The sequence below is a fragment of the Mus musculus genome, chromosome 4, assembly GCF_000001635.26.
Source record: "Mus musculus strain C57BL/6J chromosome 4, GRCm38.p6 C57BL/6J".
Classification (NCBI taxonomy): domain Eukaryota; kingdom Metazoa; phylum Chordata; class Mammalia; order Rodentia; family Muridae; genus Mus; species Mus musculus.
The window spans coordinates 53,303,874-53,328,058 of record NC_000070.6 but is presented as its reverse complement, the minus strand read 5'-3'; the positions used below and the strand labels follow the sequence as shown (position 1 = coordinate 53,328,058).

The 24,185-nt window shown below is 44.0% G+C and overlaps 1 long non-coding RNA gene across 1 annotated transcript; it reads left to right on the top strand.

The window, feature by feature from the left end:
* The first annotated feature begins 536 nt into the window (after positions 1-536).
* Gm52737 lies at positions 537-20,481 on the top strand. Its single transcript, XR_003955410.1, has 3 exons — positions 537-656; positions 8,744-9,408; positions 20,407-20,481. It is a non-coding gene; the product is annotated as a predicted gene, 52737 (long non-coding RNA).
* The last annotated feature ends 3,704 nt before the right edge of the window (positions 20,482-24,185 follow it).

Here is a 24,185-nt window from a genome sequence, read left to right as displayed (position 1 = left end):
TTCTCAGCTCTGCCGAGCAATGCTGACATTTGAACTCCTCATCTTGGCCTCAAGGGTTTGCTGAGTCAGTTCATCTCCCAGAGGCAGAAGAGTGTAGTCACCACCAAGGTCAGCAGGTCCCCTGGCAACCTAAAGCTGTAGATGGAAGGTTTCTGGGAGAAGCGGAAGAAAGAGTGTGACCCCTCCTCGGTTCTTTTAGAGGAAGACATGAACTCACCTATACAGGTTAGGGGCTTGGTGGGGAGCCTTGCCTAAAATGCTCAGCACTGGAGAGCTCTTTTCCAGCACCAGGGGGAACCCAGGTCTGTGAACTGTACTTTCCTGAAGCAGGTAGAGAGTGTGCCAAATAAGATGAGGCAGAGATCGTGGAAGGCCACGCCCAGGGCCCAGCAACCCTGTCCTCTGCTCTATTTCTGCCTCCCTTCTGCAGGTTTGCTCGGAGTTCTCCAGCTGCTAGCCATTGCCTTTGCTACCAGAAGCTTGCATTCCATTTAGGATCCCCGCCCACTAAGCCTTTTGCACAGTGTGCTGGACTCTCCAGGGATCCACTGGGCTTTCTTTTGAGCAATTTCTTTTTGTTGCTATCCAGAGAGTGTTCCATCCCAGTGATGCCAGACTCTGCATCCCTTCCTGGCACACAGCCCCAAATTCAACAGGTCAGTCCCCTTCAGGGTGGGGCTATTCTCTCCACTTATTCCAGACAGAACTCTGTAGGTCTTATTAGCATGGTCTGTTTTCTTCTCCCTGGATAGGGTCTGGTTCATCTTCAAACCTGTAGCATCAAGCAGAGAGTCTGTTGCAAAGGCAGTTCAGACACATTTGTCTTGTGGTTGGGGGAGGAGCACTCACATGCTTGGTTGGGGAGCATTCCTCACCTGTCTGACTGAGGTCTGAACCTGGTTTTCCTCTGTCCTTCCTTTGGACGCAGATGTAGCCTCACCACACCCTTCCCTGTCCCCTTTTGATGTCTGTTTTCCTTCTCTCCAGCCTGAGAGAGAAGGGAATGGGAGCAAGGATGGTGTGCAGAGAGAGAGGCAGAGAGAGAAATGCACACAGAGAATCTGAGAGCGTAAAGGTTAAGAGCATGGCTCCTAAACTCAGACTAGTTTTTGTTTGTTTGTTTGTTTGTTTTTCTTGTTGAATTTCTGAGATAGGCTCAGACTGGCCTGGAACTTACTAAGTAGCCCAGACTGCCTCACACTCATAACAATCTCCAGCCTTTCTTTCTTATCCATTACGAGGGCGTACTGGCCAGGACCACCATCTTGAGGCTGAGGAGGAAATGTGTTGACATGTGTACCCACCTATAGTGCTTTGAGCAGCATGTGGTACAGGGCAGGCATCCTAGAAATGCTTGTTCTTGTTATTTATTGATCTCTACTTTCAAACTGACACCAGAAATGTCCCATTTTCCCTTCTGTGTTCCTGGTCCAAACTTAGACCTACATGGGGTCAGTTTTCTCAGAGCCCACCAGACAAATTTCAATAATGTGTACTTCTGATTGGTAATTGTGAGCTTAACCCAGAAACTAGCAGTCTTGTTCCTTGGCAAATATTAACCTTCCCTCACCTACATTCAGATTTTCCTTAGTCTGGACTGAAATTTCCCTTTTGTTGGTCAGTTGATATGGCTATAAATGAAGAAGGTGTTTGTGCATGTGTGTGTGTGTGTGTGGTTTTGTTTGTTTGAGATAGGATCTCTCTACATAGCCCTGGCTTTGTAGTGTAGGCTGGCCTCAAACTCAGAGATCTGTCTGCCTCTATCTTCAGAGTGCTGGGATTAACAGTGTTAGCCACCAAGCCTAACTGTGTCTTTCTTTATAAGGTCTAGTTTGCTAGACAAAGAGTTGGCAAACTTTCTTTTTAATGTCCAGATACCACATGGCTTACACTTTGCAGCCTGCTCTAGACTGTCATTTGCCTTCCTCGATCTCTTCCTTCTCCTCCTCTTCTTTCTCTTCCTTACGCTTTTAGAATTCTTTAAAAATATGAAAAACTAAAAGAAACATGAAAGGTCTGAAAGGAGCAAGTTAGGGAGAGGGTTTCCTGATGGATGGAGAAGGGGTAAGGAGCAGGATGGGGTGAGTGTGGTAAAAAAAACAACCTAAACCAAACCAAAGCAAAAGCAAAACTCTTTATACAAGTGTGAACATGTCAAAGAAACTAAGAAGTAGTTTTACAATATGAAAACCCACCTAGCTTGAGGAATTTAACTAGAATGGCCACAAGGTCTGTTTGGCTCTCAGGCTATAATTTGTTGGACTCCTATAAAAAGCAGGGATTGCAAGCTTGTACAACCACTCTGGAAATCAGTCTGGCGGTTCCTCAGAAAATTGGACATAGTACTACCGGAGGATCCACCAATACCTCTCCTGGGCATATATCCAGAAGATGCCCCAACTGGTAAGAAGGACACATGCTCCACTATGTTCATAGCAGCCTTATTTATAATAGCCAGAAGCTGGAAAGAACCCAGATGCCCCTCAACAGAGGAATGGATACAAAAAATGTGATACATTTACACAATGGAGTACTACTCAGCTATTAAAAAGAATGAATTTACAAAATTCCTAGGCAAATGGTTGGACCTGGAGGGCATCATCCTGAGTGAGGTAACCCAATCACAAAAGAACTCAAATGAAATGTACTCACTGATAAGTGGATATTAGCCCAGAAACTTAGTATAGCGAGATATAAGGTAAAAGATGCAAAACACATGAAACTGAAGAACGAAGACCAAAGTGTGGACACTTAGCTCCTTCTTAGAACTGGAAACAATCACCCATGGAAGGAGTTACAGAGACAAAGTTGGAGCTGAGACAAAAGGATGGACCATCTAGAGACTGCCATATCCAGGGATCCATCCCATAATTAGCCTCCAAACGATAACACCATTGCATACACTAGCAAGCCTTTGTTTCAAGGACCGTGATATAGCTGTCCCTTGTGAGACTAGGCCGGGGCCTAACAAACACAGAAGTGGATGCTCACAGTCAGCTATTGGATGGATCACAGGGCCCCCAATGGAGGAGCTAGAGAAAGTATCCAAGGAGCTAAAGAGATCTGCAACCCTATCGGTGGAATAACATTATGAACTAACCAGTACCCCAGAGCTCTTGACTCTAGCTGCGTATGTATCAAAAGATGGCCTAGTCGGCCATCACTGGAAAGAGAGGCCCATTGGTCAGGCAAACTTTATATGCCCCAGTACAGGGGAACGCCAGGGCCAAAAAATGGGAATGGGTGGGTAGGGGAGTGGGGTGGGGGAGGGTATGGGGGACTTTTGGGATAGCATTGGAAATGTAATTGAGGAAAATACGTAAAAAAAAAAAAGAAAGAAGTAACAACGTTATGAATGACTTGAAGAAAAAAAAAAAGCAGTGGACTCCACTGGTGTGGGAAGAGGGCTCTCTTGTCATTTCTGTGGTCTAGCTGCCAGCCCTGCACATGATAGATAGATCCCTTTTTAGTAAGTAGAGTGATGGGTCCCTGGCTTAGTGTTTGAAAGACTGATACCTATATAAATTCTACTGTGTGCAGAAAATGTCCAGGGCTTAGTAAGTTTTTCTTTTGCTCCATCTTCAGAGCCCATCTTTAGCCTAGGGAGCAGGCTTCTTTCCATGAGTTTGCCTTAGACTCAGTCCCTATATCCAGTTCCTACCCCTTTCTCTAGATAGACAGTCTTAGATTTACAGTCAAACTCTACCAGACATGTGCTGGTAAATACTAACCAACCAATATTCAGACAACTTAGTAAATGGTCTCTGATTTATAGCCATCTCCAGTTTTCATGGCATAAATACTTTTGCCATGACCTACTTCGAGCCATTGCCTGGAGATGGGAAGAGGCACATTCCCACGTTCCTAAGGACTGCAGACCTCCTGGACGAAAACATGAAAGAAAGCTCACTTCCCACCACCTCTGTCTCAGGATGAGACACTTCTCTGTGATGGGGTGGGTGGGTGCCATTATCTTCCTCTCTCAGACTTCCTGGATGTTAGTTAGCCTTTGCTTGCTTTGATCCCCAACCCCTGACTCTCAACTGACCCAGCAGGCTCGCTGGACTCCTTGCAGGACAGACAGTCATAAACTTCCTGACCCACCCTAGATTCCTGGCTCTTAGATATTCTGAGCTCTGAGAAGAATAGATACATTACCTCCTGCAGGGGCTTCTGTTTTTCTAGTTATTTTTTTTAAGGTGTGACTTGCTTGGTCACCCTCCTCTAGTTCTTTTTTTTTTTTTTTTTTTTTTTGGTTTTTCAAGACAGGGTTTCTCTGTGTAGCCCTGGCTGTCTTGGAACTCACTCTGTAGACCAGGCTGGCCTCAAACTCAGAAATCCACCTGCCTCTACCTCCCAAGTTCTGGGATTAAAGGCATGTGCCGCCACCACTGCCCGGCTAATGTATGTGGTCTTTTTTTTTGGCCTTCTCTAGTTCTTGCAGAGTGCTTCTTGGGGACTGATCTGCTTGTTGGGAACGTAGTTCCTGCCTCAGTTTCTTTTTCACTATCCTTTACTCCTGTCTAGTTGGCACCACTTTTCTAAGCTGTATAGAATATTCACTTCTCTGATTTACACTGTGTGTCTGCCTCTGTCTAGCCATTGAGGTCACGCTTGAAACACATAAAAGAGTCTGTGCCCTCGAGGGGATTTTGAGACTAAGAAACCATCTAAACCACAGACAAAGTAAACAAGTGCTATATGACTTAGGAAGAATTAAATAATGGAAACAGTGAGCAGGGATAGGTGGGTGGTAACAGCAGTCTTACTGAGAGTGTTGGGACTAGGCTTTTTAGAGTTCTGAAGTTCCATGGACCTGGACTTCAACTCATAGCCTCAACAGCTAGGCACAACATCTATCTATGTAACATCAACACTTGGCTATACAGATATGCAGCTTGAGCTCAGACATGAACTTTCTTAATACCATGACACTTGCGGAAGGGCCATTTCCAGTGACCGAGTGGGGGGACATACTGTGGTTCTGTCCCTGGTCTTTGGGGTAGGAAATGTGAACTGACTCTTGGCTTCATAGCTAACTGGGGCAGCTGCAGAGATCTGTGGTTTATCTCCTCTAGACACGGGTCTTGGGAACAGAGCCTGATTGGTCCTATTCCCTGCTAGAGCTCATTGCCTATGTCTCACTCAGCACTAGATGGTACATGGCAGGTATCACATTAATACAGTCCTTGCTAAATAAGCGAGCTCAAAGCTGTGTCTTTGGTTCGCTTTTTAATTCCATTATTGCAGGAACATTACTTAGTCTTTCAAGTGTTCAATTTCTCATGCGTAAAACTGGCATGCTAATCATGGTAATACCAGTACTTGTTTCTAGAGTTGCTGTGTGGGTAAATTTGCAATAATCTGTAAGCACGTAGAGCCCTTGGCACAGTGCCTACAGTTCATCGTGTGCTCACTCTATTTTTGCTAACAGTGGTCCCTGTGGTCTTATGGGTCAGTATGCATAATCATGTGTTCTCCATCCCAAAGAGACTCTTCCTTCTTCCCTTCCCCCTCCCTCCCTCCCTCCCTCCCTCCCTCCCTCCCTCCCTCCCTCCCTTCCTCCCTCTATGTATCTTCTCTCTCTCTCCCCTTCCCCTCTCTCCCTTCTATCCTTCCTCCTTTCATTTGTTCCTTCTTTAAAGTATGTGTGTATGTATGTGTGTGTCTGTGTGTACACAAATTTACAAGTGTGTGTATCACAGAACAACCTTGACTATAATCTCACAAGTGCCATGCATTTCCTTTGAGACAAAGTCTTTTGGTAGATTTGAGTTCATCAATTAGGATGAGCTGGCTGGCCAGCAAGGCCCAACATTCCAAGTGTCTCTGCTTCCTCAGCACGGAAATTACAAGTGTGTATCATCACTGTTGGAATTATTACATGGATCCTGGGCATTGTCCTCAGGCCCTCATGCTTGTGAGGTGAGCAGGTTACCAACAGAGCTATGTTCTGAGCTCGCTATTATGGAACTGGTCCCTGTTTGCTTAGTAACTTAGTCCTATCAACCAAGCCCATGGTATTGTAACACCTGAGGATGTGAGTGGGAATGTGCAGGTGGTAGAGGGCACGGAGTTGAAGGGGTCTGGGCCAGTAGAGTGAGCTCAGGTATTAGAACAGAAAGGACTTCTAGGGTCCCACAGCTATCACAAAGGCAGTTGGGTTAACAGCCAGGTTTGGGAAGAGATGGTGAGCACCCACACCATAATGTGGACCAAGTGATAAATGCAACAGTAGCCAAGATTCAGAAACATTTCTGTGACTAGTTATCCCTGGTGGGTGGGATGTGTCTCATGTTGCTGCTTCTCTCTCATTTTCAAGTCCATTTTTCTGCCATGCTTCAAAAGCTAAGCACCTAGAGGTTCTTCTCTCTGTCTCAAGAGCAAGCAGGTTCTTTTCTCTCCTGAGTGCTGAGCCAAGCTGAGGATCTTCTGGAATGCTTGGCTTTTTTCCCTGAAGTCAGCTTTTGTCTTGACTCTTTCTTCACAGCCTGGGCTCAGGCAGAGAGGCGTCTCATCCCGAGTTTCCGGCATTCTCTGGAGCTGAAGCCCTTCCTTCTCTGATTGCCCTTCCATCTGGTCTCCCTTGTCTGGCTTCCACGAAGCACTCAGTATGGCCGAGAATCTCTGCTTTTCTCCACTGATGTGACAAGTGCCACTTGCTAACACAGGGGTGTAACTGTCATTTTGTCATTCACAGTGAGTGTAGGCTGGTCCCTTAATACAGTGACACAGAAGGTACCCTCCCTGATCAAGCAAGCCCAGGAGGCAGAAACTTCTCTTTACCAAGGCCCTGAATGGAAGCAGATGTTTTATGAAAGTCAGAGCCACCAAGATAGTTGCTAGCATTTATTTTGGACCCACTGCACGTCCACCCTGGTGACGAGGGAGACAGCATGGCTGTGCAGAAAAGATAATGACCCTCATCAGCATCTCTGATTATTTCATGAGAATTGGCTCATTCAAATGGCTTTCTTTTTCTAAAGGGTAAGAGCACTTAAGGCTTTAGAGACACAGCACCATGTTGCTTTCCAAAAGGGCTGTCCCACCCACTGCTGTCCCACCCTCTGCTGTCCCACCCACTGCTGTCCCACCCTCTGCTGTCCCACCCACTGCTGTCCCACCCTCTGCTGTCCCACCCACTGCTGTCGCTGTCCCACCCATTGCCGTCCCACCCACCGCTATCTCACCCACTGCCTTAGAGTGCACCCATTTTTTATGCCTACATTGTTTACAAAGTATATATATATATACACACACACATATACATGTATATGCATATATATACATAAATATATACACACACATGTATATACATATATATGTATATATAGAATTTGTTAGTTTTCAATTAATGGGTAGGTTGAATATTATTCAACCTATCAGAATAATACAATATCAGATTTGAAGGACTATTAACTAACTTTTTGTTGTTGACTTTTGCCATTTATTTTTAAGTCTCTCTCTCATGTGAGTGTGTGTGTGTGTTTCTGAGGAGTCTCATGTAGCCACGTTTGGATTTTTATTTGCTATGGAGTTAAATTTCAATACATGACATAACAACGTGAGTGATTCTCAACGCACTCATTCTAAATGAAAAAGACAGACTAATTTGTATGCTATATGACTATACTATAAAACATAAACATGTATGTTTTCTGTGTGTAGATTTGTAATTTGGATACCAAGTACAGTTGCTTACCTACAAACACAACCAGAATATAAATGACTGTCTGATTTCCTTAATACACCTTTGATGTAGTCAAACCCTCTGCCAGCCCATAACCTAGAAACAGCGGACTTATCCTGTGCCACTATAGGTTTTCCTTCCAAGAACAGTATGTCTTTAACAGAGCAAACAAAACTTAAAACCCAACTTAATGTTTGTCTCTCATGTGTTTTCGTTGTATTAAAAACTTTTCGCATAGTTCAGAGTCACAAATCTTTTCTCCTTTGTCTTATCTAAGAACTTTGCAATTTCACTCTTTTATTTTGAGTATAAAGGACATTTTAAAAAATTTTGTATAAAGAGTAAAAGTCATAGGTCAAAGTTCACTTTTAAAAAATGTGCATTTTCATTTGTCAGAAGCTCTGGGTTTTTTCCCTGCCTTTGCACCCTTGTCAGAATCATTTGGACACGTGTAGAGATCTGTTCTGTTCCTCTCTTCTCTATACCCAGAGTTACATGGTATTGATTTCATTTTTGCCTATGAAAGCATGGCAAATAGAGTCATATAGTATATAAATTAGTCTGTCTCTTTTCATTTAGAATGAGAGCCATTGAGAATCACTCATGTTATTATGCATTTCGGACTCTGGCTCATTTTTTATTGTTTAGTATTGTGTCTGTGGATTATCAGAGTTCATTTACGCATTCATTTCAGCACCAACTCAAAGTTAGTTTGGATATTTTTCGTACTTTTTTTTTTTTCAGAATAGGCTTGTAAATATCTATGAGACTTGTTCTCTTGATAATATTGGGATGTCCATAAGTCTACAGATCAGTCTGGGGAGAATTGTTATGTTATTAATATTTTCTTCCAATATTTGAACATGGTATACTCATTTGCTTACTTCTTTCACCAACATTTTAGACCTTTTAACTTCAACTTTAGCCTTTCACGGTTTAGAACTGTCAGTTGTCTTGTTTCGCTCTAAATTTTAGTTTCAAGCTGTTCATCAGTAGCGCAAAGAAATGGTTGAATCTTTGGTTGCTGGCCTGATTCCCATGTTCCCCTCTTAGAAGCTGCCTTCCATGTCAGGATGTCCTGCTGTCCACATGGAGACTGGAGGCCACGTGGCAGAAAACTGATGTGTCCCAGCTGAGAGACAAGACCAACTGCCAGATGTTGGAATGAAGTCCCCTTCATGTCATAGCCCAAACTGAACTCTCAACTAAATGCAGCAATCATGTGAGTGAGCTCAGCTACCATCATGTGGAGCTGAAGATATGACTATACAAGCCTAGAGAAGCCACACACTGTGAAATAGTACACCTATGTTATTTCGACCTGTTGAGTTTTGGGGCGATTTGCTATAAGCAGACAACTGGTATACAGCTAAACAACTGCTAAGTAGCGCAGCTCTTGGCTCCATGTCAATGAGTGCTACTCGTTGATATTGCTTCCAGAGCCCAATAAACACCAGCCAGACGTGGGCCTGTGTTCCCAGGGCTAACAGCCATTCTCCTCCACTTCCTCCATAGTGGTGCGATCCACATAGCTTGCCTCTCTGGGTAAATCTGTGCTTGGCAGTGCATGCCTGTCTGCCTGACTCCCGAGCCTCCAGCATAGCCCCCTTTCTCACCCTGATTGAAAGCCTCAGGAATGGCCATTTGGTATCCCCTTCGCAACACCCTGAAATGAGATTCTGTCTCCTGCAGAGGCCACTTTGCACTGATGCACAATGGTAAGTATTCCTCAGGCCTGAAACCCCAATAGAGTTCCTGAACTCGGCAGCTGTTTAGATCTCCACAGGCTTAGAACCTGTGGAGAGAGGTTTGAGTTTTACCTGTTTGATAAATAACCTAGAAGCCCTGGGGCTTCACATCAATTAGTTTTCAAAAAAAAAAATGTTTTTATTAGTTGTGCAATCTGGCATGCCGTTCTACATTTCTTTTTTCCTCACTAGTAAAATAGGGTAATTCTGGATCAGGTGACACCCGAGCATTGCTGAGCAATCTGGCCGGCACATGCAAACCGCTTCAGAGTAGCTGCTCAGTGGATGTCAACACTAAGAGCTGGACAGTGCCTTTAGGCATGATTCAACTCACCACTCCCATTTTCTAGTGCTGGGAAGCAAAGTCCAGAGACGCTGAGTGACTTGCCCCAAATCACACAGCATATTACTAGTTGGATCAGGACTAAACGATTAATCTTCCAGCCTTTAATCTTATGCTTGTCTCTCAGCAATACAATTGCTGTGTTTAGAAGGTATTGGAGAAAAAAGAGGAAAAGAATATCATCTATGAAGTATGTTTCTCTGTCTCTCTGTCTCTCTCTGCCTCTCTCTGTGTGTTTCTTTGTGTCTCTCTGTCTCTCTCTCTTGTGTGCGTGTGCATCTGTGTGTGTGTGTGTGTGTGTGTGTGTGTCTGGTGTCCTTTCGTTCCCATAATAACCTTATGCTTTATCGTCTCCCCTTAATTGTTGATGATGTTAGGACTCAGTGACGTTAAACTCTTGTCACAATTTCCTGGGCTACAGAACATGAGCTTCAACTCAGGCCTGTCCAAATCCCAAACCAGCCTGTCCCACAGCCCGTGCCCCTCCACCATGGCAGGCCTTTCCTGGGTCAGGCCTGGGAGCCTGAGAAGCAGAAGAAAACAGCGTTTCTGTAGTGCCTGGCACCTCACAGGCTGTGTTCCTCCATCGCCCTCCAAGGCATTGGCTATTGTGCAAGCAGGAACCTTTCATCCCTCCGTCTACACAGACAATCCTTTTAGCTGAAACAAAAGACCAGAGCTTAACTGGAATTCTGCAAAACTGGCATTGAGGGGCCTGGCGTGGGCTTTGGGCAGTCACCCTAAACGTGATATGCACAGAGAGTGGGGCCCACGATGGTTAGCTCCCTGTTCAGTAGTGCCCAGCCAGGCCTCTCCATCTAAACTGAGCCCCTAATCATTTTCCTGGCATTTGCTCAGTAGGATTTAATTTTCTAGTAATAAAAACTCATTCATTGTGGGAGCAAACACACCCAGTCCCTGCCACCCCAGCCTTTGTGAGCACTTCACCACCTGTCCTTTCCCCTCTTGTGTTAGTGCTTGGGGCACAGCCAGGCTGTTTAGTGCCCACTGTCAAATTTTGGAGGCTCCGAGTGGACAGAGAAATGTGCTCACATTGACTGCAGTGCCTCTTTGCTTGATATTGGCAGCTTCCCATCTCATGCCCTGAGAGTGCTAATCCCACAAGCTTGACCCACATCTGTAGGTGGTGGCGTGGGAAACCTGAAGCACGTGAGTCGCCTAGAGTCTCCTACCTAACTAAGCACATGATGACTAACATCTGGTTACCTCATACCTCTGCAGAGTGGGTCACAATGCTTGCACAGAATCACATGCATACGCCTGCGTGCGAGCCTGAGTGTGTGTGTGTGTGTGTGTGTGCGCGTGCGTGCGCGTGTGTGTTTAGACGTGTGTGTATGCAGATGTGCCTGCCCATGGGTGTACATGTCAAGATCAAAGGCTGTGTCTTTGCCCTTTGATCAAAGGTTGTGTCTTCGCCCTTTGAATCTCTTTCCCTATTCCTGAGCACCTCATTTATTCATTCATTTGTTTTTCTTTATTTTTAAGACAGGGTCTCTCAGTGAACTCATTGACTGGTTAGACTGGCTAACCTGAAACCCCTTAGCATTGAGTAGTCTCCTGCCCCCACCATGCTCTGAGTGCATAGATGTGCGCTGCTCTGCCTCACTTGTTATATGGTTGTGGTTGCAGGGAATCCGTACTCATGCTTGTGTGGCAAGCACCTTGCCCAGAGAGCCTCCTCCCCAGGTCCTCAAGGGTGCTCTTCCTAAGCTGTGTTTAGACCCACCCACAGCCCTCTTTCCTTTCTGTTTGGGGGGTGGGGAGAAAATATAACATGAAAAGAATAAAACTGAAACTCCGCAGGCTCTTCACCACCACAGCCAATAATAACAAACCGACTCTGCGTAAACATATATATATAACATTTTTGAGGCCCTTTCAGTTCTTATTTCCCTTCCAGGACTTGCTGTTTGACAACTCCCACCGAGCACAGCACATTATTTATACAGAACTCGCCTTTGAAACAGATCAAACACTTCCACACTTCTGAGACTTTGGACTTTCTGTTGTTCTCCCTCCATGAAGTGCCCTCAATACCCTGCTTTGGATACTCCAAGCTCTGACAAAAGTCAGGTGTTCCTCTCTTCTTCCTTTCCCACTTGGGGAGCTACTTACTCCTTGAAGCCGTGCAAGGACAACTCCATTTTAAGAAAAGCCAGTCCCCACACACTCATGTCCCCTCCCCCACCAGCGGCCCACTCGCTACCCGTTTTGGGATCCATGAGTCCACTGCCCTCCTATCCAACCTATCATGGGCCACTTCTCTTTTCTTGGAAACGAGTGGGACGAGTGGGCCTCAGACTCAGCTGGAGACAGGATTTGCTGGACAGGGCTGGGCTTGGGCATCCACTGGGGCTCAGGACACTGCAGGATGATTCAGAATAGCCTGTGAGCTAGCTTGTATGCAGACTTTCCAAATTGCTAAGGAGACCCCTGTTGTTTACTGGGCTCCACCTTGTCTGGCAAGAGCCAGCCTTCGGCCTCAGGAAGTACTATAGCGCCAGAGAGCTGTGTTGGCAGGCCTCCACCAACTGTTTACTCTTGTTCCTTGTGTGAATGTAGGAGTCTGGTGGTGGATCTCATGAGGGGCATGTCTGATGCTCTTCTCAAGATGCTCGGGCCAGACAGAATTCCAGGCTTAAAGGGAGTGGGCTGCAGGAAAAGAGAGAGTCCAAAGTCCCCAGCCTCTCCTTTATGCCAGGCCTTCTGTCATAGCTCCACAGGAGGGGGGTGGGGTGCTTTGCTCTCTGGCACACTCCCACCCACATTTTTAATTAATGGAGCGATTTACTCGTTCCTGTTGTATAGTCTTCGCTCACCCCTATTTTCTCACTGTACAGTGTAACTTGTATGTCACAATTTTCTACACCCTTCCTCTTGGCCTTCCCTTCACTCCCAGGCTTGGAAAACACCGAGTTGAGTTCCAAGAGAGGAGGTGTTTCCTGGCCACTGCAGCTAATCAGAGCTGAACTGATTGGCAGCAAATTCCAATGCCAGGTGCTTTCCAGAGCCTTGGTTCACTTTTGAATGATCTTGGTAAAAAGCAGGGGCTTCTAGCCTTGCTGATAACACATCTGCTTCCTCAGACTCCTAAAACACAGAACAGTTGATGTGATTGGAAGAGAGCAGCTAATGGTGTTTGAATCACACGGGGTCTGCACTCATCTATTGTAATAGTAATGTGCAGGTAATGGTGTCTGAACTCACACGGCATCTACCACTCGTTCACTGTAACATCAACGTGACTCGAGCTTCTCCAGGGTCTACCCACTTCAGGGTGTCGCTGTCCGGGTCACCTTCAAGGAGATGACCAATCATGAATTCATCCCTAGGAGAGTGTTCCCCAATCACACACAGACATTGCCTTGATCATCTCTCCCTTCCTCCACATGGGTGATGTCACCCCCATAGCTGGAGGGTGAAAGGCAGAATATATCTTACACGATACCTGAACATTGCAGATCAAATGTTATTCCATTTCCTGGTTTCCCCTCCCAAAGCCCCCTACCCCCTTTATCCCCCTGCTCACCAACCCACCCACTCCCACTTCCTGGCCCTGGCATTCCCCTACAGTGGGGCATAGAGCCTTCACAGGACCAAGGGCCTCTCCTCCCATTGATGACCAACAAGGCCATCCTCTGCTACATATGCGGACATATGTAGAGAACATATAATCCTTTTCCCCAGGAGGAACTCTTTCTCCAGTTCCTCTGGTTTGGAGTTTATATTGTGCCGAGACATTATCCCTCATTCCTCCGTCTGCCTGCTAGTGTGACTCTGGGCAAGCAGCACTGGAGAGACTCTTTTCTAAAAGCAATTCCTTAGCTCCGCATAACTGTGCAAATGGTCTGGGAACAGACATCTGAGACCTCCTTCTTGCTGCTTCTGGGACTTTCCTCTTTCCGCATCATGTGAGCAAACCATTTCTCCATCCTCCCTGGAAATGACTCCCAGAAGCCACATACCACCTCATCAAACATAACCCAGGCAGAGCTGAACCCTGGTTTAACCTCAAGTTGGGACACCATTACGACAACAAATACTTTGTTCAGCTCTCCGACGTTTACGAAATCTGTTCACATTGCTTCGCTTAATCCTTAAAAGAGCCCGTTGGGGTGTGTGGAATCTTTGTCTTTATTTTATGGGGAGTAAAGTTGAAGCTCAACAGGTTGGGAGATAGGGTTATGGTTACTTACTTAGAACCAGAGCTTTGCTGTCCTGGGGCATATGGAATGTTGGGCCCTCTCCTTATAAGACCACAGCACCCAAGACTGTTGCTGGAAATGTGAATAACATGCTTGCATGCCTGGAGTTGGAGGTAGCTGCCACTACAAGAGGTGGTAAAGTTGGGCTGTCCAGGTAAAGAGTCAGTCTTCCTAAGAGCCCTATGAACCTTTTCTGTTCTTCATTTTTCTTGCCCTCTCCGGCATTTGACTAGGACTTTTTGCTTGGTGAATTTTGGGTATCTTGTATTCTGCTTGCTCTAGTATAGGCTACTGAGCTATAGTTTTTTTTATGTCTGTACATCTATTGTGTTGTGTGCAGACATGTGTCCTGCTCTATCACTCTCTACCTTAATCCCTTGAAAAGGGTTCTCTAAGTAGAACCTGGAGCTAGGCTGGCAGCCAGCAAGCCCGGCAGTTCTCCTGTCTCTGTCCCCTGCAACACAAGGGTTCCGGGTGCATGTGTGACCATGCCTTCCGGCTTTTATGTGGGTGCTGGGGTTTGAACTCTGATCTTCATGCTTGTACAGCAAGTGCTTTTACTTACTGAGCCATCGCTCCAGCTCTTTGCATCTTTTAGTGCCCCAGAGTGGAACTATGGATATAGTAGATGCCCAGGAAGTATTCATCGAATGACAAGCTGTTTCTTAGATTTCCATGTGGACAAGTCTGTGGTAGCCACTTCTTTCTCATGAGTATGGCATGATCATGGGAAACTCAACATGGAATAACTCAAATTTATTGTCCTGACTCAGTTTCCACCTCCTTTTGATACTCAGTTTTAGGCTCACTGATACAGTTGCCCCAATTCAGCAAGGTTTCTAACTTCAAACAAATTCAGGCTGGAAGTAGATTTACTATCTCAGGGCCACTGCTGGGACTCGGAGCCAGTCATCTGTTCAGATTGTGGATTCTATGATCTAGCAACATGCTCTGATATTTGTTTCTCAAAGTGACATCATCCCTCACTATTGACCTAACATACTGATCTGGGTGTCTTCACTGGGCTTCCTGTCCAAAGACATAGTCTTCTTTTAGGACTAGACACTGATCCTAATTCATCCTGGGACCTGACCCCGTGTGACACGTGCTAGTCTCCTCCCTGCGTCACTGTTCTGGATCTGTAAACCAGTCCATTGATGTTCATAGACAGTTGTCTACACAAAACCTCCCATCTGCCTGACTGCTGGCCTCACTCTGGGAGAGCAGCCGGGATGCTTACATCTCTCTAAACAAGTTGCCACTTGATTGGACCAGTTGCTCCAGTCACCCCTGGGCTTGCTGTGTCCTTTGGCCATTGTGTCTCTTGCATCTGGCTTCATATTTGACTTTGCATCTGATAAAGACCCAGCTGTGCATACACAGGCTGGGGTTGTTCTGTACTCTGCCTGTTCTGCGTAGCTGAGAGGTGTCCCTAGGTCTGTGTACATGTCCAAGTCAGAAGTCCGCAGGGTTTCATCTCAGTGTACTCTTTAAGATATTCGGCGTGGAAAAAAGTACGACACTTAACTGGATAAACAAAGAACTGATGATTGGGGTAAGCTTGTATTGACTCATTATTTCTAATTTTACCAATATTCCTTCCCACATTCAGTCAAACATTGACATGTTTAACACATTCTATCTCCACTGCATTATTTGATTTTAGGCTACCATTACATTTTACTTTGGCTGTAAGCAGAACCCTTCACTTTTTTTGGTTCAACTCTCCCCAACCCACATTTCAATAGTCAATCAAGTGATTTAATTACTGTCCTCCTTTAATTAGACATTGTCAGCAACATCTCGTTGCCCAGAGCTTGCTTCTCCACCTTGTCCTTGCGACTCACGTCTAAAGGAGGACACTCATCTTCAGGAGAAAAATTATGGGTTCCAACTCACTCTCTTTTTTAAAAATTGTGTGTGTGTGTGTGTGTGTGTGTGTGTGTGTGCACCTCTCGGGTCTTTAGAGGCTAGAGGAGAATGATGGGTCTTCAGATGTCCTCCACTATTGCTTTCTGTCTAATTCTCTTGAGGAAAAATCTCTCATGGAACCTGGAGCTTGCCAATTTTTGCCAAAGCTGGCAAACCAGCAAACCAGAGTCCTGCTCCCACAGTATTGAGGTTGCAGGCATGAGTGACAATGCTTGGCTTTTTCATGTGAATGCTGGGAGTCTGAATGGAGGTCTTCAAGCTTGGACAGCAATGGCTCTCAACTGCTGGCCTCTCTCCCAACTCCCCTTCCTTTTTCCACCATGGTAAATTAAGTAAGGAAAATGATGGTAATTTAGCCAGCCATATCACAGAATCTGATCTAATTTATGTGTAAAATCAATGACTTGCAAAGTTGACTCCTGCACCTTTCAGTGTCTCCAAGTATGCCGAACTCAGAGAAGGATTTCGGTGAATAAATGAAGTTTGCTTCATTGCAGATGGTGGCTTATTCCTTTGTTTGTCTTGCTATATGACAAATGACCTCAGAGTACATCAGAGGACTGCTGATCTATAGGACAAAATCTTATCTGTAGCAAGTCCCCAGTGACCTACCCACTGTCCAATGTTCAGCCTTGTCTCTTGTGATAATGACTGTCCCCACCCAGAAACTACAGCAGTCCCTAAATAGAGGCATGGCTCTGATACCCGGGCTTCAGCAATCGTCCTTCCGCTTGCAGGCCTCTTCCCTCCACCTCCCACACTTTCATCTCGGTCTTACCTTAGATGACACTTCAGAAAGCAATTTCATAAATTTCCATGCGAGTCAAGTGTTTCCTCCCTGAATGCCCCAGGTAATTATGCCCTCTCCTCACCACTCTAAGCTGCAAGTGTCTGTCTCCCACCTAAGATCTGAGCTCTTGGTGGGCAGGGACTGCGCCATCTTGTTCATTCTTGCATCTTCCATGTCTATGGGTATTCTGAGCTCAGGGAAGAATCCCAGTGAATGAGTGAAGTTCGCTGTTACGGTTATTCTTTTACGGAGGTCTTACCTTGGCACCCTTGAATGTGAATGAGATCTTATTTGGAAATAATAATGCATTAGGGTGGCAAATCCAGTGGCTATTATTCTTGCTAGAGGAGGAAGATTTGCAGACAGAGGATGATGTCAAGAGCAGACATGGAGATGCAAAGACAGACAAAGGCCTTCAGAGAAAACATGGCCTGAGGAGTCCTCAGTTTTGGATTTCCAGCTTCTTACACAGTGAAAGAATAAATGTCTCTTGTTTTAAGCTTCAAGCTTGTGTTCGCTGCAGCATCCTTGAGACACCGATGCAGGGATAAGGCACGTCTACCTTTCCTGTGCTGCATTTCACTTGGCTAGATCTCCTCCCCGATCTGAGAAAACACACCTTGGCAAACGCAATTTGTGGACTCTGAAAAAGTGTTTAAATTTTTTTTAAAATCACGGCTTTCTTGAAATAATACACTTCAGAAGTTTTTTGGGTTTTTTGTTTTGTTTTGTTTTGTTTTTTTACTATTTTAAGGCATGACTAGTGTTGGCTGAAATAAATTAGTAATAAATAAATTTACCTAGAAAAGCCAATGGAGGATGCAAATAAATGTATAAAGGAATCATTTTATAATATGACAGTAGAATAGAATGCCTAGTTCTTTAGGGAAGAAGGAAATATTGTGTTTGGTGAATATCTATAATTATTATTTCCAGTAATGAGGCTGATGGGAGGGATAGCTCAGATAGATACCTCCCAGTAGTCCCAAAGGCTCAATATACCCATATTTCCTTCTTTTATGATAATTAATTTTTATCTCTTTAAATTAGCAATAGGTTTCAAGTAAAAGTATATGGAGACACCTGTCAGAGAACAAGTGAAAACATTTTTTTTTGTCGTTTGTTTTTTTGGTTTAAGATTCTGTGTGAATTCAGATCACTAAGTCAGCCAGAGCTTAAAACTACTAAATGAGAATGATCTAGGAAAAGAAGAGAAGAGAAGAGAAGAGAAGAGAAGAGAAGAGAAGAGAAGAGAAGAGAAGAGAAGAGAGAGAAGAGAAAGAGACTTGGAAATAGAGAACTCAGAAACTTAAATTGTACACTGTTTTGAGTGGTGTAGGGAAAGCTCACACCGTCTGACTGTTCTGCCTGGGATAAGAAGCCCCTTTGCTGCCCCCTCCACACTATGCTCAGTCCGTCCACTAGTGACTCTGTAGCTGTATGCTTAGTAGACATACTCACTTTGTTTTGTAGTAGACACTTCGAATCTTCTTGTCCCAGTCTTAAGCTGCAACTTTTATTTATTTATTTATTTATTTATTTATTTATTTATTTATTTATTATTAGATATTTTCTTTACATACATTTCAAATGCTATCCCGAAAGTTCCCTATACCTTCCCCCCACCCTCCGCTACCCACCCACTCCCACTTCTTGGCCCTGGCATTCCCCTGTACTGGGGCATATAAAGTTTGCAATACCAAGGGGCCTCTCTTTCCAGTGATGGCCGACTACGCCATCTTCTGCTACATATGCAGCTAGAGATACGAGCTATGGGGTTACTGGTTAGTTCATACTGTTGTTCCACCTATAGGGTTGCAGACCCCTTCAGCTCCTTGGTTACTTTCTCTAAGCTGCAACTTTTGCTGCAGTCTCCTCTCCTGCCTCTCCAGAACTCCAATGTGCTGTGCTCAAAGCCATCTTCACTGCAATGGACACTAGGTTTTTCAGTGTTCAAGCCTCAGACTCTGAATGTGTTCATACCTCAGATCCAACCTCTCAGGCACTCTGAGAACACCATATTCAAGGTAGACTGAGAACCCCACAGTTTTCTACCGCTTCTGTTGTTAGTTCCGCGGGCATGCCTACATTGCTTTTCTCTTGGGTCCCAGCCTGACAGTCTGCTGAATCGGCATCTCCTCCCCTCCCTTCATGTCTTCTAATTTATTTTCAACATCGTCTTCCTCTTTGGCTGTAGCTTCTAAAGTCCACTAAGTCCACTAGGGCTCCCAAGTTTACTCAGAGTAACAGACAGTGGCTTCTGGCCCTCACTTAACCCCCTGGTCTCCTCCTTCTGTACCATGTTCCCTTTAATTACCTTTAATAGCCATGCGACTTTGCTCTTCCTTGTCCGTGTTAGACATCTTTGTTTCACGGTCTTCACACCTGCTGTACTCACTTCTTTCTAGATCTCTTTCCCAGGAATCAATCATTGGTTTCACTCTTTTTGATCCTTCTAATAGTTTACTCAGTACAATTTTCTCAATGAAGTCAACCAAGACTGCCTAATTGTTTGACAATGGCAGGAAGGGAAACTGGACCCTTGTATTCTGAACAAGAGCCCGACCACTGAGCTATATCTCCACTCACAGAACTGTCATCTTACTGTATTATGGTGAAAAAAAGTATATATTTAGAATTATACAGCTGGACTCAGTATAGATGATCCCAATTTTCTTGGCAACATCTACTGCACAACAATCAGGAGCCAAGCAAACATACATCATCTTCTCTCTGTCAGGCCTTATCAGAATATTGACTTTGGTCACATCAGTGCCATAGGGTTTCAACAGCCTGTCTGGTCAGGTTGTTGTTGGCCTTGACATCCACAAAGAACACAAGCTTGCTGTCTTCCCTTCTCTGCATGGCTGATCAGTGATCTGGGTGTTTTGATAACCGCATAGTGGTCAAGTGTCTTCTCCCGGGTGTGTTCCTGTCAGCATTATTTGTGCTGCCTCTGGAGCTTCAGGGTTAGGGTCACTAGAAGGTGGGTGTTTTGTTTTCTTGTAGCTGTGGACGCCTTCCAGCTCTGTCTTCTTAGCTTTCAAGGCCTTTGCTTTGGCTTTGGGGTGGGTGAGAACTTCCTTCTTCGCCTTCATCTGTATCTTGGCAAAAGGATTCTCCTCCCTGCCTTATTGCTTCTTCTAATCCTTCTCGCCTTATCCTCCCACATGCCTCACAGGACCTGTCAGTCATCCTCTAACATACTGTAACCATTTACTTGTTATTTTTACCATTTGTTGAAAAGTTTTTGGCTCAAGATTTCCCTCAAGTAGGTTTTTAAACAAAGATTGACCCTTGTTATTAATAGGGATGATGACTTGAAAATAATTGTTTAACTTAGATTTGTTTTGCAAAGACAGAGCTTTCCTTTTAAATATTATCACTATATATTTCCTTTTAAATATTATCACTACTATTGTTGTTATTCTTATCATTATGATGGCAACATGGCTCAGTAGCATGTATTACCTTTGTTGTATGCAGCATCTAGTTTTGGCCAGGCACTTACACATTGTACAGTTACTTCCAAACCATCTTTAACTCACTTGTGTTATTTAAATGTAGCCTTCTAATAACTTCCTTTCCTCCTCAAACCTAAAGGGGGAAAAAATGAAACCAGACACACAGAATAAATAAATTGTCTGTTCTCTGACTTTTTTTTTTTTTTCTTGCAGAAGTGAAATCTCAAGCCAGACACCAGAGATATGAAGTTAAAAATAAACCACATTATGTTTATAGGCCTTAGGAAAATAAACCAAATTTCTGTGAAGTTTTAAGTGGTTTGGGTAATTGTATCAAGATGCCGGATGTTTCAAAGTAGACTGTAAAAACCCTACACGATGATAAAACCCAATATCTGGTGCTTCCCTACTGAGATTTTACTTTGACATATATAAACTGTAGAGCCCCACAGTAAGGCGTTTGTACAAAGGCATCTTTAGGCTTGGTGTAAAGCAAAAGGGGAAGAATGTGTGTCATCCTGACTCATCCCTGCTTTGCTGAGTTAGGTCTGGGAAGAATGTATCTTAGCAGCTCCATTCTCTCCTTATCTCTTTAGAGTGTCATAAACTCAAGTCAAGAAAAACCTTGGAAGCATACAAAAGAAATCATGAACACTCATTTTTTTTCTCAGTGAACGGATTCTGTGGGTGGCGGGAGAGAGATGTATTTTATAACTAGATGTCTCTATGTACTGTTTGAATTTTTACCTTTGGCATATATTATAGTGTAAAAGAAACAACAGAGACGTAAACTCACAAGTCCATCACAGTTATGGGTGTATATGAGTCAGGACTCCTTAGTGGTGGGAACTCAATTTAAAGAAGCCCCAATGGAGACAGGTTGCTCACTGGATCACATGGTAAGGATGGGATAGCACTCAGCACTGAAGGGGGAGCCAGGCTTCAAGAGCAGGTTTCAAACCTGATAAGCAGGATGCTCTTTCTCCAGTGTTCCTTGCCAGCTCTGCTTGTGTTCCCTCCTTTATATGTGGTGCTGTCAGCTGCCACTTCCCTTGGGAGCCCTGCTTTTGTAGTCTTAGCTGACGATCCCTAAAGAGAACAACAAAAACAAACAAACCAAAACAAAACAAAATACAAGAGAGGGAGAGGGAGAGGGAGAGGGAGAGGGAGAGGGAGAGGGGAGAGATGTTTCTTAAGTCTCTGCTTCAACTTCCAACAATGGCTCTAAATTGATTTTGCTCATATCAGAGGTTCCTGTACTGCAAACACCTTGCTGGACCTAGATTATCCACCCCATGTGTGGCCAGGGTACTATCTCTCCTCTTTTCAGTACAATAGTTACCATAGCTACGTAAATGAATGTGGTTGTGTTGCAGTAAAACTTTATAGTACCAGGGTAGAATAGGTCAGACACAATGACCACAGTTTGCAGACACCTGATTTATTATTATGACTCTTTAGACAGGAGCCACAGTGGACACAAAGGCTCAGTTTACCTGTGTTAAATCTTTTGAAAAGATTATTAAAATCAGAGACAATTTTGAGATGTATTATTTTGAGCATAATGACAAGTCATTGTGGAGTTGGCCACTTAGCAGATAACTCCAAGAAAAGGGCATAGATTAAACCGTTATTTCCTCAAGATCAAAGTCATATTTTGTAAGAAAGATGTTGTTTAAAAGAAGCACAGTGGCATCTTCAAGGTGGCAGAACAATCGTGTACTGCTGAGCTGCTTAACTGTGGGATTGGTTGTGTTATCTGCGTACCCAATACACTTAGGAAAAGACTTTTCTAATCTGTTAGTTAACCCTGAGGGATTTTAGTGGCTTTTGTTTAAATCTGCCTATGAGTAAGTATAAATATGAATTCCCTTGTAATTTATTTGCAAAAATAATTTTTTGCATTAAAATGATGAAAATTTATTATTTCAGCTTCAACAAGTCCTCTATGTAAATGAAGGATAAACTGTTTCAAGGTATATCACTCTTGAGTAAACTCAGCCAAGGCAGACATTTATTTGGTTTTATTAAAATCTCTGGGTGGGCTCCTTCTCCGCCATGGTGACCACTAGGCTTGTACATGAACAGACCTTCAAATGGCTGTGATGCAGACAAACTAATAGTCTTCATTTTCCTTTCTTGTCTTTAAGTTATTTTTGTTAGAGTACATTTTCATTATGACATTTTAGTAGATAAATGTCACTGTGCTTTGCTCTAATTCATCCTGTTGTCCACTGCCCTTCATGTTTCTCCATCCTATTCCTTGTCCACACCACCCCACCGCTCCCAATGACTCTGCCCTTGCTTTCATGGCAGGTGTATCCCACTCACCTCCTACCCTCCTTTGCCATCACTTCTTTTCTTCCCATTAAACCAAGATAATATAATATGTTAAAAATGGTAACAGAAGATATCTAAACACCTAGCTTACAGGATTTTATTGCTCTAGAATTAATAACATAAAAATATTTTCTTGCTGTTTAAATGTTTCCTTGTGAGTTTTAACATTTTGAACATGTATATTATATAAGTAAATAAATAAGCACAGATTGGAATGGGTATGATGACTCTTTAAGAGTCATAGTGAGTGTGGTTGAAAAGCTCTGAACCATCTGGAAGTGGGGAAGGCAGTTCACACAGTGGGAAGGCAGTGTGCACAGTGGGACGTCAGTGTGTGCAATTGGGAGGCAGTGTGCACAGTGGAATACTGCCAGGCGGAGTATGAATTCTAGTGACTTCTACTTACTGTCAGTCCTCAGTCTTGGAGATGCCATGTCAGATAAGCTGTAGGAAAAAAATCTCATTTTGCCCTGTCCAAAGCCACTTGGACAAAAGTGATGTGGCATGTGTCCTCTTTTTTTTTTTTTTTTTCCTTCTTCTTTTTTTCTTTCCAGCTGGCACGTTTCCCAAGATGCTTTGGGGCAGGTTAGACATTTTGTTTGTATGGGCTCCTCTTCAACTCTAAATTAGGCAGTAGTGTCTCAGGTGCTAAATAGTATTTAAGGGGATTTCTGTGTCATTTGTTGACCAAAAGAAAAATAAGCAGTACAAATCGCTTCTTAAAATACTTTATAGACATTAAGTCTCATTCAGTGGCGGTGTTGGCAGGAGAATATGGAAAGGGCAGGTTCAGAAAACTCTCAAGCCACGGTTAAAATAATATTACAGTGAACTGGTCATTATTTGAAGGTAATTTAAGTATAATTATAGTTCTGCTTGGACCTAAAAGGATTTCCTTTCTCAGTGAGGCTGGACAGTGAATGAGGCCAGAGTAAGTCCGTATATCCTGGAAACTTCAGAAGGCAGCCGGCACTTCTCATCCTGTCCTTTGTTGGAGCACAGACAACTGAACTCTATGCTGTCTAATCCTACACCCAGAGGGTGTGAAGAACACACACTGTCAGACCTCTGCTGCTCTTGGGTGGTCACTGATGCAACTAGTAGTCTGTACATGATAGTTGTGCAGATGAGAAAACACAGAGCCAGCCATAGGCTGAGGACAGGGGCCAGACATGGCTGATTCTAGAGTATCTATGTCCTCTTTAGCTCCCTACACTTAACTTGTGGGATTTGGCCATTGGCTAGAATGGCAGGGATATTTTTGGAGCTAGGCTCTTCCTTCTTGACTCTGAAAACATGTTGTATCAGCAGACACCAATTCTGCTTATTCCAAATGACACCACTGTGTTGCTGCTTTCCTGTGGCTTTGCTGAGACTCCCAAGAGACTCTGCAAACCTCTCTTTATAATGCTCTCATTCTTCAGTGGATGAAATGAATGCCCAGAAAGATAAAGCAACTTTCCCCAGCTCCTCGTGATAATTAGGGAGAGCCATAAATCTGCTTTCTCTGAACTTTTCAACTCCTCACATAGTGGGAAAAAAGTCCCCGAATATAAATGTGTGTGGTTCAGTTTGGCTTCTCAGATGGCCACAATTTAGCACAGGAGGTATAATTTTTCTCTTTAAAAAACTGGCTGAAACATGGTTTCCCA